Source organism: Moschus berezovskii, chromosome 1 (assembly GCF_049115385.1).
Source record: "Moschus berezovskii isolate FMDL1 chromosome 1, NW_MosBer_1.0, whole genome shotgun sequence".
Lineage (NCBI taxonomy): Eukaryota > Metazoa > Chordata > Mammalia > Artiodactyla > Moschidae > Moschus > Moschus berezovskii.
The window spans coordinates 127,205,949-127,221,004 of NC_142460.1; the positions used below are offsets into that span (position 1 = coordinate 127,205,949).

General features: G+C 39.9%; 1 pseudogene; it reads left to right on the forward strand.

The window, feature by feature from the left end:
• Positions 1-10,095, forward strand: part of LOC148778847 (etoposide-induced protein 2.4 pseudogene) — a 117,113-nt pseudogene extending 107,018 nt beyond the window's left edge.
• Positions 10,096-15,056: the final 4,961 nt, after the last annotated feature.

Below are 15,056 nucleotides of genomic sequence, written 5' to 3' on the forward strand. Positions count from 1 at the left end.
CCAGAACTTTCTTATCCATTCATCTGCAGATGGACATCTAGGTTGCTTCCATATCCTGGCTATTATAAACAGTGCTGCAATGAACACTGGAGTACATGTGTCTCTTTCAATTCTGGTTTCCAGGGTGTGTATGCCCAGGAGTGCGATTGCTGGATCATATGGCAGTTCTATTTCCAGTTTTTTGAGGAATCTCCACACTCTTCTCCATAGTGGCTGTACTAGTTTGCATTCCCACCAACAGTGTAAGAGGGTTCCTTTCTCTCCACACCTTCTCCAGCATTTATTGCATGTAGACTTTTGGATAGCAGCCATTCTGACTGGTGTGAAATGGTATCTCATTGTGGTTTTGATTTGCATCTCTCTGATTATGAGGGATGTTGAGCATTTTTTCATGTGTTTGTTAGCCATCTGTATGTCTTCTTTGGAGAAATGTCTGTTTAGTTCTTTGGCCCATGTTTTGATTGGGTCATTTATTTTTCTGGAATTGAGCTGCAGGAGCTGCTTGTATATTTTGGAGATTAATCCTTTATCAGTTGCTTCATTTGCTATTATTTTCTCCCATTCTGAAGGCTGTCTTTTCACCTTGCTTAGAGTTTCCTTTGCTCTGCAGAAGCTTTTGATTTTAATTAGGTCCCATTTGTTTATTTTTGCTTTTATTTCCAATATTCTGGGAGGTGGGTCTTGGAGGATCCTGCTGTGATTTATGTCAGAGAGTGTTTTGCCTACGTTCTCCTCTAGGAGTTTTAAAGAATCTGGTCTTACATTTAGCTCTCTAATCCATTTTGAGTTTATTTTGGTGTATGGTGTTAGGAAGTGTTCTAGTTTCATTCTTTGACAAGTGGCTGACCAGTTTTCCCAGCACCACTTGTTAAAGAGACTGTCTTTTCTCCATTTTATCTTCTTGCCTCCTTTGTCGAAGATAAGGTGTCCATAGGTGCATGGGTTTATCTCTGGGCTTTCTATTTTGTTCCATTGATCTATATTTCTTTTTTTTATGCCAGTACCATACTGTCTTGATGACTGTGGCTTTGTAGTAGAGCCTGAAGTCTGGCAGGTTAATTCCTCCAGTTCCATTTTTCTTCTTCAAGATTGCTTTTGCTATTCGAGGTTTTTTGTATTTCCATACAAATTGTGAGATTATTTGTTCTAGTTCTGTGAAAAATATCGTTGGTAGCTTGATAGGGATTGCATTGAATGTATAAATTACTTTGGGTAGTATACTCATTTTCACAATATTTATTCTTCCAATCCACAAACACGGTATATTTCTCCATCTATTAGTGTCCTCTTTGATTACTTTCACTAGTGTTTTATAGTTTTTTATGTACCAGTCTTTTGTTTCCTTAGGTAGATATATTCCTAAGTATTTAATTCTTTTAGTTGCAACAGTGAATGGAATGGTTCCCTTAATTTCTCTTTCTATTTTCTCATTATTAGTGTATAGGAATGTAAGGGATTTCTGTGTGTTGATTTTATATCCTGCAACTTTACTGTATTCATTGATTAGCTCTAGTAGTTTTCTGGTAGAGTCTTTAGGGTTTTCTGTGTAGAGGATCATATCATCAGCGAACAGTGAAAGTTTTACTTCTTCTTTTCCAATTTGTATTCCTTTTATGTCTTTTTCTGCTCTGATTGCTGTAGCCAAAACTTCCAGAACTATGTTGAATAGTAGTGGTGAGAGTGGGCACCCTTGTCTTGTTTCTGACTTTAGGGGAAATGCTTTCAGTTTTTCACCATTGAGGATAATGTTTGCTGTGGGTTTGTCGTATATAGCTTTTATTATGTTGAGATATGTCCCTTCTATTCCCACTTTCTGGAGAGTTTTTATCTACATTGAGTTTCTAAATGTAAATAAAAAAACTGGGACAAGATAGAAAAAATTTCCAAGCAAGAAAATATGAATGGATATAAAAATATGCTATATTGCAAGAGGATAATGTGAATCAAAATCACGTCCTCTAAAATGAATTTTTGTGTAATTCACATATATTGAAAATAGCATTCTTAATTATAGTCATTAATTGAAAATATATGGAACATTAGGACCTAGTTTATAATTCTGGTGATGTTTAAAATGACACATCTATTTGATATAACTTTTGATATAACAATGTGATAATATCTGAAGTGTTACTTTCAAACTTTCTTTAAAGTCCCTGAAGTAATGTGTCCTAAATATTTAACACCAAGAAATCTATTTCAAATAAACTGGTGCTAATTGAAATAGAAGGCAAATCTTCAGATGGAAGATTTATAGTATCAAATGTTGAAACCAGTTAAATGAAACTGCACTTTCCCGAGAGGACAGCTGGCATCTTCCTGCCATGGGCATCAGAACGACCATTGATTGTTTATAGTTTCTGTGGCCCATTTAAGTGTAAAATAGTGAAATGATGCTGTTGCACCAGAACTGAGTATTTGCTACCCAGGTCCTGTGGAAGTCGGAGAAGGCAATGGCAACCCACTCCGGAACTCTTGCCTGGAAAGTCCCATGGACAGAGGACCTGGTAGGCAGCAGTCCATGGGGTCATGAAGAGTCAGACACGACTGAGCGACTTCACTTTCACTTTTCACTTTCATGCCTTGGAGAATCCCAGGGATGGGGTGACCTGGTGGGCTGCCCTCTATGGGGTCACACAGAGTCGGACATGACTGAAGCGATTTAGCGGCAGCAGCAACCTATGGAAGTATTATGGCAGAAAGTGAAGAGGAACTCAAAAGCCTCTTGATAAAAGTGAAAGAGGAGAGTGAAAAGGTTGGCTTGAAGCTCAACATTCAGAAAACGAAGATCATGGCATCTGGTCCCATCACTTCATGGGAAATAGATGGAAAAACAGTGAAACAGTGTCAGACTTTATTTTTTTGGGCTCCACAATCACTGCAGATGCTGATTGCAGCCAGGAAATTAAAAGACGCTTACTCCTTGGAAGGAAAGTTATGACCAACCTTGATAATATATTAAAAAGCAGAGACATTACTTTGCCAACAAAGGTCCATCTAGTCAAGGCTATGGTTTTTCCCGTGGTCATGTATGGATGTGAGAGTTGGACTGTGAAGAAAGCTGATCGCCGAAGAATCAATGCTTTTGAACTGTGGTGTTGGAGAAGACTCTTGTGAGTCCCTTGTACCACAAGGAGATCCAACCAGTCCATTCTAAGGGAGATCGATCCTGGGTGTTCATTGGAAGGACTGATGCTAAAGCTGAAACCAATACTTTGGCCACCTCATGCGACGAGTTGACTCACTGGAAAAGACTCTGATGCTGGGAAAGGTTGGGGGCGGGAGGAGAAGGGGACGACCGAGAATGAGATGGCTGGATGGCATCACCGACTTTGTGGACATGAGTTTGAGTGAACTCCGGGAGTTGGTGATGGATAGGGAGGCCTGGCGTGCTGTGATTCATGGGGTAGCGGAGAGTCGGACATGACTGAGCGACCGAACTGAACTGAACTGAAGGGTCTGTAGTAACAATCACTTTAGTAATAGTCATCTGGTCTTTAGACTTTCACATTCTGTAATGCTTACCTGTAACCATAAAGACGGCATTGCCAATCCAACCTGATGTCATTGTCACCCTGAATTTCCTGCATGTATGGTTCCACTTTGGGTTGCACTGGCTTCTGGCATGTGTTTAGCCAGAACACTGGACTTTCAAGACAATTCTGACTTCTATGGTGTCCACACACATGCATTTAAATACACTTATAACTGGTTAATTACCATGAAGTGTAACTTCCACTTAATAAAAGTTTTTCTGTATCTGCTTCTAAAAAAAAAAAATTCCTTGAAGTATCCTTGCTTTTTTCTCTCCCTAGGCATAGCTATCTTGAAGAATGTTTCCTGGCCTCACTGAGAAAGGCTAAGAGGAAAAACCAAAGTTCATATTTCAGAGATTATTATAGGAGAGTCTCACAGGTATATCTAATATTCTTTTCATTCAATGAGTTCCTAATTCATACATTTCTGGGAAATGTGTTTGGCACTGTGACTCAAAATTTGTTTACAGGATCTTGTTTTACATATAAAAACACATCATTATATATATATTTGCACACACACACACACACATATATATATGCACACACATATGTGTATATGCACAAATATATACACACATGGGCTTCCCTGGTGGCTCAGATGGTAAAGAATCTGCCTGCAATGTGAGAGACCCGGGTTCAGTCCCTGGTTTTGGAAAATCACCTGGAGAAGGGAATGGCAACCCACTCCAATATTCTTGTCTGGAGAATTCCATGGACAGAGGATTCTGGCAGGCTACAGTCCATGGGGTCACAAAGAGTCAGAAAAAATTCAGCAATTAACACACACACACACACACACACACACATATATATATGTAAAATATATATACAAATATATTTTTCAATTATACAATCAAAAATAACGTGTAGTTAAAATAAAGATGACTTTTGGGAGGCTGCCCTGTATTTCAGTCCTCAGGGTCATGAACAATAAGAATGAACCTACAAAATTCTTTAAGGCAGACCATTTTGATGACTATACTAACTCTGAAATCTGTTTTGACAACAATATCCACTCTGGAGCTTTGTGCCCCTCTTTGGTCTTTACCTCCTTGGGGACATTTCACTCTCTTAGTTGTAGTTGAATTCAATCCATTTCAACCACAGGAAATTCTACTAGCATCCTCGTGTGTATGTGTGTGTGTGTGTGTGTGTGTGTGTGTGTATGTGTTAGTCGTTCAGTCATGTCTGACTCTTTGTGACCTCATGGACTATAGCCCACCAGGCTCCTCTGTCCATGGAATTTTCCAGGCAAGAATACTGTAGTGGGTAGCCATTCCCTTCCCCAGGGGATCTTCCTGACCCAGGGATCAAACCCAGGTCTCCTGCATTGCACAAGGGTTCTTTACCATCTGAGCCACCAGGGAAGCCCCACTAACATCTACAGTCTATACAAAATTGCCACAAAATTGCTTGTCAAAGATGGTGACACCCCTCTCCAAAGTATGTCCTTTGTCCTTGGTGGAAAGAACATCTGGGTCCTTTCAGGGGATCTTTAGGATGTGGATGGTCCATGCCAAATTCTCTGCAGCAATTTTATTTATGTCAAAATTGTTTTAATTTATTCCTCAACGTCGTACTTGGATTTGCTGGCATTTTCATTCATCATCAGCTATCAGTGTCACCTGACCAATTATGTGGCCCACTTACAGCTGTAATGCTACCAGAGTGAATCTAGAAACTCTTGCGTATAGATTGATATTAAGTCAATTGACCGAATTAAGTCAATCTGAATTAATTATGCACTTAGAATACCTATCTACAGTCCCCAGTATTTCTGTAATATAAATACTAATCTAAATTGTGAAAATGAAACACTGAAAATCTTTTGATATAATGCCTATTTTCAAGGTTGTATTAAATTGAAAATCCCCAGAGGATTTTAAACTGTTACCTAATTCAATGTTTCTCAATTTTGGATAAATTTCAAAATCAGCTGGGGAGATTGAAGATTCTTAATATCCCAGTCATTCCCAAACTAATTGCATTAGTATTCCTGGAGAGGAATTCTGGCATCAAGACTTTTGAAAGCTCCCTGGACAATTTCACTACATAGACAAGGTTGAGAAATACTGCTTTTGTCACTGAACAAAAGTTGGGTCCCCTTGCCCACACAGAGTAAAGCAAATCTACTGACTCTGGGTGCGGTGAAGGAAAGTGCCGAATTTACTACATGGTGCGAAGCAAGAAGTCTGAGTAGCTAGTGCTTAAAAGGTCTGAACTCCCTGAAAGCCTTTTAAAGAGTTTTAAAGACAAGATAAGGGAGGTGGGTTTGTGTGGTGCATGATCAGCTCAGGGACAGTCTTCTGATTGATTGGTGGTGAGGTAATTGGGAGTCAGCATCATTAGCCTTTTAGACCTAATTGGTCTGGAGTCTGCATGCTTGTGCCAGCATACAGTTAACTTCTTCCACCTGGTGGGAGTATCTGCAAAACTGCTCAAAGGATGTGGCTCAGAATATTGTCTATAGCCCTTGAGGAGATCTATGATTCTATTTAATGGCTAAACCATTATTATTTTGTCTTGTTTGACTGTTTGTATTGCCTTTGACTGCTTGACTTGACTTTCTGTATTTTCTCATTGTCTTCTTAAATTTATACTTTGGAACTCAGGGAAAGCCTATGAGGCTAAAGTTTTTCTACATATAGGAGGCAAGCAGAGGACATGAGGGAGAGCAGTCTGTTCTGGGAAGAACCCATAGGGTCCTGCTTGGTTACACTTAGAGAAGACAGTGATAAATGTCAGATACAGAGGCTGAATGTTGGCTGTCCAAAAGATATGTCCAGGTTCTGATCTCCAGAATCTATATCTATTAATTACCTTATGTGATGAAAAGACTGAATATTGTATTATATGGCAAAAGAAGTGATTAACAATCTTAAGAGGCTTTCCTAAATTATCTGGGTAGGTCCCAAAAGGAATCACCTGTATCTGTGTAAAAACAAGGAGGAGGAAATTGAGGGACAGACACACAGAAGAGAGGATATTTACAAAGGAGAAGATGCAGTGAAGATGGAGGCAGAGATTGGGGTGATGCAGCGACAAGCCTAGAATGGCTGGCTACCACTAAAAGCTAAGTAGAAGCACCCAGTGGATTCTTCCTCACAACCCTTGAAGGGAGTGTGGCTTCACTCACACCTTGATTTCAGACTTTTGGCTTCCAGAACTATAAGAGAATAAATTTGTTATTTTTGTAAGCTGCCAAATTTGTGGCTATTTGGTAAGTAGCCATATGAAAACTGATACAAGGAGGACTAAAAAGCAAATTTATTTTTCAAGGAAATGTCCACATGTTTAAGGCAGAGCGTATATAGCCTTAGATAATTGCTAAAAAGAAATACACATAGCACATACCTGGTACCTGGTACTGTCCTGTGCATTTGCTGTGAAGAGGAACAAAGGCACTCAGCAGCAGAACATACGTACACGCTCTGATCCTTGAACAACCTAAACGTTAGGGGTACTGACTCTCTGTGCAGTCAAAAATCTGTGTAACTTTCCAGTCTACCATCAAGGTTCTGCGTCTGGGGATCTAACCATCTGTGAATCATGAACTACTGTGTACGTATTTATTGAAGAAAAAAACAAACTAAATATAAGTGGACCCATACAGTTCAAACCTGTGTTGTCCAAGGGTCAACTGTATGTATAAGTGTAGAGACAGAGCCAGCAGAATGAGCATCTCCTTTTAGCATTGAGATATATTTTGACTTGTTGGGGGTCCTCCAGAAGACAAACTGTAAGCATGGCAAAGGAACTAAGAACATACAGCCCACCATGCAACAATTCATACTTCCTGGTTCAGGAAATAATCTTTGGTAGCTTGAGGAACTTAAGTAGAGTTTTTGCAAATCAAATGTTGATGCTATCAGTCAGAGGCCCTGTTGAACTAGCTTTTTGCTAAATGATCAAAAGAAGGGAAAGAATAAGCCTCTTCAGACCATCAGAGTTTCTCTAGCACTTTGCATATTTGAAATTGATTTAATTTTTTCAGCAATCATATTTTATAGACACCATCCTTATTTGCACATTAGGAAATTAGTCTCAGAGTACTTGCTCAATTAAAATGTCAATGGAAAAGTTGAGATTTGAGCACAGTGGGCTGTCTCTCCTGACTGTGCTTCTGCCCACATAGCTACATCTTAGTGAGTGGAACTCTGAAGTTTCAATGTGTCACATTTAGTAAGTCAGGGTCACCTTCCTGGACAGGCGACCCATTCAGTTACACAGAACTCTGAACTTAAAATAGTCCCATGATTGGCTTAATTCATCTTGAAATCTTAATTTTAAACAAATATCGCCCTTAAACAATGGGCTATACATTTTGCAATGGGTTCTCCAAATTACATAGCCAGTCTTGCTCTAAGTTTTGGAATTCTCCTGAATAGTTTAATTCTATTCTTCGGTTTCCATTCCTTACTTTACAGAGTGCTTATGTGCACATGGCATTAAAAACTATATTTCAGAGTTTCTAAATGAATACTTTAACATCCTTTTTGAATATTGCTGATTTTTGGATGTGCCTTTCAAAAAATGGCATTATATTTTCCTTGTTCTAGTGGCAGTTCTGAGTAGCTGTGACCTACACTTGTGCAAAGATAATCATTGCTATCCACATTACCATTAAATCAAGTTAGCTACATTAACAACACATGTTGTGTTTAATTATCACTCAAAATGTCTTCAAAAAGGTTGTCACACTTTTTACAAAACTCTGTGAATCATCACTAGACACTCTGTTAAAGAGCAAATTTTAGTTTATTTGACCTCACAGCAATAAGAGAAAACACCACCTTGATAATCTTAGAATTAACTTAGTAGGATGAAATCAGAAGTGGGATCTTTATAAGGATTTGGAGGACTGTGAGCTCAAGTGGTCTCAGGTGGCTCTTTTAAAGTGGAGAACCAAAGGGCCTAAGCCAAAATATGTGAGCCTTTGTCCCATTCCTTTATTGTTTTGGAATTTCCTGAAACAACATGCACAAGTCATTTACGGGTTGACAAATTTATCTTTCCTGAAACAAGCTAATATCATGGGCTACAGGTTTTGTTTTTAAAACTAAAGTTTACTGTGTTCATAGGAAATGTACAGTTTATACTAATGGGAGTAATACTACAATTCCACATTTTGTTACAGAGCAAAAGGCACCACAGAAAGGAAAAAACCCACAAGCACAAAAAGCTGTGCAAAATTTCGGCACCAAGTTGGGAAGAGCATAGCCTATCAAACTAGATACAATGTAACTGGAGGCAGAAGAAATTGCCAATTTCTTTTTTTTTTTTTTTGATCTTTATTTTTTTTTATTTTACAATATTATATTGGTTGGTTTTGCATACATTGACATGAATTCGCCCCAGGTGTACATGAGTTCCCCCTCCTGAACCCCCCTCTCGCCTCCCTCCTCCCTTTATCCTCCCTCTTGGTCATCCCCGCACACTAGCCCCGAGTATCCTGTAACATGCATTGACCCTGAACTGCTGATTCGTTTCACATATGACAACATACATGTTTCAATGTCATTCTCTCAAATCATCCCACCCTCACCCTCTCCCACAAAGTCCCAAAGACTGTTCAATACAACTGTGTCTCTTTTGCTGTCTCATATACAGGGTTATATTTCCATCTTTCTGAATGCCAATTTCTTTAGAAAATGAATATTTTAAAAACAAGTTAGTAAGGTTTTCTGTTTCAGGCCAATTCATTTTTCAGTTTTTGACAGCTTGCCAGGAAATTTGCATTTTGGAGAGAGCTGTTTAATTTCCATGTGCTTCAACTCAGTGAATGAAGAAGAGTTTATTTTATTTAGAATGGACCAGCATAAAAATTTGGCAGGTGTCAGAAACTTGGAAGAATATCCCAGAAGCTATAACAAAACTTTTGTAAAAAATAAATGCTGTACCATCATCAGTATTGGGGACACAAGGATAAAACTGCATGGGAAAACCAATATATCAATGACTCCAAAATGAAAATAGATTTAAAAATTCAGACATTGAATTTAAGACCACTTTGGTTATACCTTAGCTAATTTATTCCATAAGAGTTTCTTTTATGGACTATGTGTTAGTTACTCAGTCCTAAAGGACTCTACAATTCTATGGACTATAGCCCCCCAGGCTCCTCTGTCCCTGGAATTCTCCAGGCAAGAATAATGGAGTGGGTTGCCATTTCCTCCTTCAAGGGATCTTCCAAACCCAGGAATTCAACTCTGGTCTCCTGCATGGCATGCAGATTTTTTACCATCTGAGTCACCAGGGAAGCCCATTTTATCGACTATAAGAGTGACCAATTCATGATAAAATAATTTACTTAAAAACCTTGTTTTGGTTAATTTTTTGTTTTGTTATTCTTAATCTTACTGCAATTTCTTACAGCAGAAGTGAGTTTGCAATGCCAGGGTCATATTGGGATTCTCACAGTGGAACTCCAGGAACCAGGGCACACGAGAAAGAAACAAGTGCCACACTGCAGAGGACCAGGATTTCTGGCCAGGAGGTTCTTGAAGGAAAGGATGCCAGAAAGGATGAGTCAGGGCACCACGTTTCACCACCTTAAGAAGAAGGGCTCTCAGCGCATGTTGCTGCACAGTGACTCTCCGCTCTTCGAACCTGGTAGGTAAAGTTATCTATGAAGGGGCCGTGGAAGCCCAGGGGCTGCAGCAGAGAAGTGATGATGTATATAGGAAGGGCTTGGGGATGCTCAGGTGCTTCCTTAGCACTAGCTGTTCACCCTGTTTGGGAAAAACACTTCGCCCTTGAGGGTCCGTCTGAAGTCGCCCACGAGCCTGAAGAGAGGCAACATGCTGATGATGTCTCTGTAGGTCAAGACCAGATCTTGCTTCAGCACCTCTTGGTTCCAGTTGATGCAGCTGTCCACATATGAATTCTGTTCTCTTAATTTCTTGTTTGACAGAATATTCATTACTTTTGTGGTTTTTTCCCCTCCTTGAAAAGCAGAGCTTCTTGTGGTCCTCCGTCAGGTGTTTCCACAACAGTTGGTGAGTAGCAGCTGGAAGCTCTGTGTTGGTGCAGGAACCGAGCTCGTGCATCACATGACCTGTATAGAGCCAAGAGGCATAGCGTTTAATGGAGGTCTGCAAGTCCTCAGGTCTGAGGATCTTCTGTGTAGAGCGGTGCATCTCATGGCTCCATTGTTCCAGTAACTGCTCTTTCTGAGAGAATTCTGTCCAGGAGGTCTTTCTTCTCCTGGACAGTAACCAGAGGTCTCATTCCTGGGCTTCCAAAGGAGTTGAGGTCAGTAATCTGTTTCTTTTTTTTCATAGGGATACCAAAAATAATGCCATATTACTTTAAAAGTTACTAGCATGTTCAGTTTGATGAATCAGGGCAGTGAATCAGGAAAAAACAGGATCAAAGTTTATCTACTTTTTTTTCACTGAGGCTATCTGAGATAAGATATTCTTTAACAAGGTCATAGAAAGTTCCTGGGTTGTTAAATAAAATTTTCAGTTCAGTTCAGTCACTCAGTCCTGTCCAACTCTTTGTGACCCCATGGACTGCAGCACACCAGGCCTCCCTGTCTATCAACAACTCCCAGAGTTTACTCAAACTCATGTCCATGGAGTCAGTGACACCATCCAACCATCTCATCCTCTGTCACCCCTTTCTCCTCCCGCCTTCAATCTTTCCCAGGATCAGGTCTTTTCAAATGAGTCAGTTCTTTGCATCAGGTGGCCAAAGTATTGGAGTTTCAGCTTCAGCATCAGTCCTTCCAATGAATATTTAGGAGTGATTTCCTTTACGATGGACTGGTTGGATCTCCTTGCAGTCCAAGGGACTCTCAAGAGTCTTATCCAACAACACAATTCAAAAGCATTCCACACTCAGCTTTCTCTATAGTCCAACTCACACATCCATAAATGACAACTGGTAAAAACATAGCTTTGACTTAGACTGACCTTTGTTGACAAAGTAATGCCTCTATTTTTTAATAAGCTGTTTAGATTGGTCATAACTTTTCCTCCAAGAGTAACCGTCTTTTAATTTCATGGCTGCAATCACCATCTGCAGTGACTTTGAAGACCCCCCAAAATAAAGTCTGTCACTGTTTCCACTGTTTCCCTATTTGCCATGAAGTGATGGGACCAGATGCAATGATCTTATTTTTCTGAATGTTGAGCTCTAAGCCAACTCTTTCACTCTCCTCTTTCACTTTCATCAAGAGGTTCTCTAGTTCTTCTTCACTTTCTGCCATAATTGTGGTGTCATCTGCATATCTAAGGTTGTTGATGTTTCTCCTGGCAATCTTGATTCCAGCTTGTGCTTCATCCAGTCCAGCATTTCTCATGATGTACTCTGCATATAAGTTAAATAAGCAGGGTGACAGTATACAACCTTGACATACTCCTATCCCGATTTGGAATCAGTCTGTTGTTCCATGTCTAGTTCTAACTGTTGCTTCTTGACCTGCATACAGATTTCTCAGGACGCAGGTCAGGTGGTATGGTATTCCCATTTCTTGAAAAATTTTCCACAGTTTATTGTGTTCCACATGGTCAAAGTCTTTGGTATAATCAATAAAGCAGAAGTAGATGTTTTTCAGGAACTCTCTTGCTTTTTTGATGATCCAAAGGATATTGGCAGTTTGATCTCTGGTTTTTCTGCCTTTTTTAAATTCAGCTTGAACTTCTGGAAGTTTATGGTTCATGTATTGTTAAAGCCTGGCTTAGAAAATCTTAAGCATTAGTTTGCTAGCATGTGAGATGAGTGCAACTGTGTGATAGTTTGAGCATTCTTTCCATTGTCCTTCTTTGGGATTGGAATGAAAACTGACATTTTCCAGTCCTGTGACCACTGCTGAGTTTTCCAAATTTGCTGGCATAATGAGTGCAGCACTTTCACAGCATCATCGTTTAAGATTTGAAATAGCTCAACTGGAATTCCATCACCTCCACTAGTTTTGTTCATCGTGATGCTTCCTAAGGCCCACTTGACTTCACATTCCATGATGTCTGGCTCTAGGTGAGTGATCACACCATCGTGATTATCTGGGTAGTGAAGATCTTTTCTGTATAGTTCTTCTATGTATTCTTGCCACATCTTAATATCTTCTGCTTCTGTTAGGTTCACACCATTTCTATCCTTTATTGTGCCTATCTTTGCATGAAATATTCCCTTGGTATCTCTAATTTTCTTGAAGAGATTTCTAGTCTTTCCCATTCTATTGTTTTCCTCTTTTTTTTTTTTTTTTTTTGCACTGATCACTGTGGAAGGCTTTTTTATCTCTCCTTGCTATTCTTTGGAACTCTTTATTTAAATGGGTATGTCATCTTTCCTTTTCTCCCTTGCCTTTTACTCCTCTTCTTTTCATAGAGAAAAGCTGTTTGTAAGGGCACCTCAGACAACCATTTTGCCTTTTTGCATTTCTTTTTCTTGTGGTGGTCTTGGTCACTGACTCTTATACAATGTCACAAACCTCCATCCATAGTTCTTCAGGCACTCTGTCTGTCAGATGTAATCCCTTGAATCTATTTGTCACTTCCATTGTATAGTCTTGGGGGATCTGATTTAGGTCATACCTGAATGGTCTAGTGGTTTCCCTTATTTCTTCAATTTAAGTCTGAATTTGGCAATAAGGAGTTCATGATCTGAGCCCTAATCAGCTCCAGGTCTTGTTTTTGCTGACTGTATAGAGTTTCTCCATCTTTGGCTGCAAAGAATATAATCAGTTTTATTTCATTATTGACCATCTGGTGATGTCCATGTGTAAAATTTTAGTAAGGTATTTTCTTCCTCTGCACTTTCTATGTCATTAGTGACAGCCATCCATCCTGCAGTTATTAAATTTCTTGTGTCCCTTTCTCTATTTTAGGGGGTAGCCAACTAAAACCCTAATGGTTCCAATGAGCACCTCATTTTAGTAAGTCCTCTGTATCAGTTTAGTTACCTCTTTTGTTAATACGTGTCTTGGAATGCTGGATTCTAATACTAAAACTCAATTTTTACTGCATTCTATCTGAATTCAGAAAAATACCCAATCTCCACCTGATGGCCACCTAATGCGAAGAACTGACTCATTTGAAAAGACCCTGATGCTGGGAAAGATTGAAGTAGGAGGAGAAGGGGATGACAGAGAATGAGATGGTTGGATGGCATCACCGACTCGATGGACATGAGTTTGAGTAAACCCTGGGAGTTGGTGATGGACAGGGAGGCCTGGCGTGCTGCAGTCCATGGGGTCACAAAGACACAACTGAGCGTCTGAACTGAACTGAACCCAATCTCCAGGTTGTCCCTACTTCCTGGGAATCTCTTTCTAGAAACCTGCACCCTGTCCCTGTTTGCAGTATCTCTTTCAATCAGAGATTGTGACCGAAAGTGAGGTGTCCAGCTGCTTGCCCTGTGAAGCCAATAAAGAGATAAAGTTGGTGGAAAGGAAAAGTTTGCTTTATTTCAGAGTCTGGAGATCAGAGACAGAGGGAAAAGGGCAGGAGTCTTCTACCCAAAGGCTGACTTTCCCTAACAATCAGTGGGCAAGGACTTTTATAGGTGAAATGAGGGGGCTCCAGGTAGAAATAGTCAGCTCTGTTGTTTTGAAATTGGTCACACAGTACTCTGATCAGCATTATCTTGATTGTTTTAAATACAGTTAGTGTTTAGTTCCCGGAGAAGGCAATGGCACCCTACTCCAGTACTCTTGCCTGGAAAATCCCATGGATGGAGGAGCATGGTGGGCTGCAGTCCATGGGGTGGCTAAGAGTCGGACACAACTGAGCGACTTCACTTTCACTTTTCACTTTCCTGCATTGGAGAAGGAAATGGCAACCCACTCCAGTGTTCTTGCCTGAAGAATCCCAGGGACGGGGAAGCCTAGTAGGAGGCCGTCTATGGGGTCACACAGAGTTGGACACGACTGAAGCAACTTAGCAGCAGCAGCAGCATACCTGGTCATTATGTAGTTAATTTCTTCCATCTGGTGGGGGTTTTAGTATCTATAAGATAGCTCAAAGGATATGGCTCAGAATATTATCTGTAGTCCTTGAGGAGAAACTTGAAGTCTTTGACTTTGCTTAATGACTAAACTTTTATTTTGTCTCCTTTGACTGTTTTCCATTGTTTTTGCATTTTCTCACTTCTCTGATTTATTCTTTAGCTAACCTTTTACCACAGAGAAGAGGCAGGCCAAGAACTGGGGGTGGGTGGTGGGTTGTGGGTGGGTAGGAGGGAGGAGGATCACAGGGTTTTGCTCTGTTTCAAGATAGTGGTTGAATATATCAGTGATCAACTGTGGTTAACTACTGAGAACTCAAACTTACTAGAAATACACTATTTAGGTAACATGATTGTTCTGAGTGCCATTATTATCTGAATTCAAAGACTCACATTGTATATAAATGTGTATGTCTTGAGTACAATACTCTGTCAGTTGTTAAAGGAGCAAAGAAGTCTAGTACCTGAACTATGTGACTTTGGGAGTAGAAAGAATACCACTTCTCCATAGTATTTATGTATAAGACCTACATGTTGACATATTCTTCAAACATGGGACAGGTTTTT